Genomic DNA, 3,165 nt, shown 5'->3' on the forward strand with positions numbered 1-3,165 from the left:
CTACGGCACCAGGAGCCCGATCAATCTTGGAACATAGTGGAATACTCAGAGGTGTTCTGAGAACTGGACGTAAGTCAAGTGGTACAGACCGAACCAGTATAAATTCTGTGTCCACTTTCTACGGTGAAATCTCTCCTACTCATACTCTCTGTTTCTGTTAGCTTATTGTTTTAAATTCGCAAATTTTTATAACTCACCCGATTCACCCCCCTCTTGGGTGAGACTGCCACTAACAATTGAAGTATTTTTGAGCTTTCAAATGAAACTCTTGAGGAAGTGTTTCTAACATCATTTCTATTTTTTTCTCTTTGATTTTTTTGTAATGGCATGAAAATCAAACAAAATAATTATTTCACAGGAAAATCGCAAAAAAGAACATGAAATATATAAAATTGTGATTTGAGTTTTTAAACTTATATAATTCCCGTCTCGGTCATAATAGGAATTATGAAATTTTGATTGAAAGACAAAAATGCCCTTATTTTATTTCCTATGCCCACATTTACTCTCCGACTTGCCTCGCTCTTCCTTTCTTACGGCGATGGTGAGGTAAAAGACGGTAAGGATGATGGTAACGAGTGAATGAAGGAAGGCGACGATAAGCGAATGAGCTACAAGAAGGACGGCAATGACGATTGCTCTGGTTCGATTTTCTCTCCTGACTAGTCTCCCTCTTCCTCGGATTTTTGGTTCTTGTTTTTGGTTTTTGAACACATCTTGCTTTCCAGCCTCAATTTTGTTTTCTGGTTCTTGAAACAGGGTCAGTTGATTGTTTTGGGTTCAATTTTTGTTTTTTTTTAATTTAAATATTTGTTCTGGGTTTTGAGATGTGGTTCTGCCATAAAGTTTCAAAATTCCTTATCTTTAATTTTGACAATGGTTCTGCGATGTTGGGTCTAAAAACATTCACTTGGTTATATGAGTATGTGTTTTGAGTCTAATTTTATGAGAGTTTAATTTTAATTCAGCTTAGAAAAGCAACAACAATCTATTTCCCGTTCTCTTGATGTTTGTTAAGCTTGATTTTAAAAAAGAAAAGGCAAGTCCAGCTTGGAGGTTACTTGGCACATGTAATCAAATTAGTCCAGGAGACAGAATCAGTCAATTCTATTATGAAGGTAGAATGACCGAACTTGTCAGCTTTTTATGGGTTTAGTCTTCTTTATTTGAAGTATTAAACGTGTTAACGAAATTTAATACTAATATTCCCTTTATCACGAGTATGGATGCCATTTGACTCTAGCCTATTGTGGGGATTGGAGGACACTTTGATCTGCCACCCCATTGGTTAGCTTTTGTAGATTTTCTGCACTTCCCTGAATAAAAATGAAATGACAATGTGACACATCGCCAACCTCATGCCTTTGATATGTTGCATGTTGATTGCAGTTTTTAATTACAGAGTCGGAGAGTGAACATTCATAACAATGCATTCTACGTCGAGGAGAAGCTGCTTCAATCAGAATTAGAAGCAATGCGTGATTGTACCCCGTTATTTGCTCGTCATTAGATTGTAAAGTGTTCACACTTGCTTCCCCCCACCCCCCCTTTACTCTATTCTTTTAATGTCCACGCTCTTTTTGATCCATGGTTGATATTAGGGGACATGGGACATCTCTGAAATCTTGCATGCTTCTATACCCTACCATTCCTAATAATGTTAAGGGTGATTTGTACTTTATAGTTTTGTGTTCAATTGTTCATAGCTCAATGCTTCTACCTCCTCTTCTTTCTGACCTTGATTTGAATTGTCAAAGCAATTTTGTTTAATATATCATATTCAGTTAATTTAGTTGATTGAATATTAATGGTTAATGACTTGTTTGAAATATTGTTTTAATAGCTTCCAACTACAGTTGCTAAAGTGATTTCCTAGTTTAGGTAAGGAACACAAAGGCGATCAATAGAACTGGGCAGTTAACAGATTATAAGTTAGTTCCAAGCTGAAATTACTTACCATTAGCTGGTTCAGAGGCCAAGTTTCTAAGAAGAGTGGCTTTCTTGAAGCATAACCTTTGTGTCACAGTTTATAAATCTGATGAGATGCATCTTGAAGGAGGGTTCTCGAATCAAAACTAACATATTGGAAAGGGTTTGGCTACTTGGGTTCAGCAAAATCACTCATTAGAAGAAGCTGATATTGTTCTTTGGTTAGTTTACTTGATTCTACTTCTGTGAGATAGTATCTGCTATGATAATGATTGAGAAATTCTTAAGTAAAATCAGGTTTGCAAAAGATTGGTTGTCTAAGCCATTAATCAGGAAGAGCCAATGCACAAATGTCTAGGATATCTTTTTGTCAAACCCACCTCTGACATGCATATCTATTTATGATATTCTAGGTCTTTCAATCCATTGTAGACATGATTCGCCTAAGAATCGCTAGTGCACTCTATCAAAATTCCACACAACTCTCACATATGTTACCAATTAAGCTGATCCAGCCTTGAACATTTTTAAGTACACCTGACTTTAGAGATGCAAGTACAATTTAGCATCTTTCAAAACAAAACTAATAATACTTTTGTTCATGATGCAGCAGCATGGTTTTTTCAATTGCTCACCAGCAGTGGATGTACCACCTAGCACAAGTGATGTGGAAGACAAGGAGGGTAGATATTGGCCAATGGTTTATTGAGCCATTAATTACACAGATATTGGGATGGAAATGGGATGTAGCAAGAACTATGCTAAAGTTTCTTTGTTTCTTGTACTTAATAAAAAATATTGTAGCTTGAGTTATGGAAGCAAATTTCATTTATGATTGTATGTGTTTTCATAGCCACTAGCCACTTATTGGGAATTAAAGCTTTGATGGCTGTCAACTTGATCAGCAGAAAGTGAGTTATGTGAACAACAAACCATTTTCTTGTAGATCGTCAAGAGATTTCACCGATTCCTATTTTGTATCCGTGTTTTTATTTTCTTGGATGTAGCTTGTTGTTTGTCTATTGTAATTTATTTTCTTAAGAATAAGGTGGATGCATATGAGGGAAGAAGAATTAAATGTGTTGGCAATTAACCACCCACACAACACAAGTGTACATGGCCGGCATGAATATCAATGTATCCTTTAATACTGTTCCCTTCAAGCCACGACTTAAATGACTTACTTTTCGGTTTCAGACTCATTTTACTGTTTATAAGGGTAGTTGGCTTGATAAT

General features: G+C 36.0%; 1 long non-coding RNA gene across 3 annotated transcripts; it reads left to right on the forward strand.

Moving 5' to 3' along the window:
* Nucleotides 1-556: 556 nt before the first annotated feature.
* Nucleotides 557-2,893, forward strand: LOC114721286 (uncharacterized). 3 transcript variants are annotated; one of them, XR_003738061.1, is made up of 3 exons: nucleotides 557-643; nucleotides 1,019-1,118; nucleotides 1,390-2,893. It is a non-coding gene; the product is annotated as an uncharacterized LOC114721286 (long non-coding RNA). The 3 variants fall into 3 exon arrangements; XR_003738060.1 differs by lacking the exon at nucleotides 557-643 and having other exon boundaries at nucleotides 881-1,118; nucleotides 1,390-2,150; nucleotides 2,343-2,893; XR_003738059.1 differs by lacking the exon at nucleotides 557-643 and having other exon boundaries at nucleotides 881-1,118.
* Nucleotides 2,894-3,165: the final 272 nt, after the last annotated feature.

This window comes from Neltuma alba, unplaced genomic scaffold (genome assembly GCF_004799145.2).
Source record: "Neltuma alba isolate B1F8T4 unplaced genomic scaffold, ASM479914v2 tig00012022_pilon, whole genome shotgun sequence".
NCBI classification, from domain to species: Eukaryota; Viridiplantae; Streptophyta; class Magnoliopsida; order Fabales; family Fabaceae; genus Neltuma; species Neltuma alba.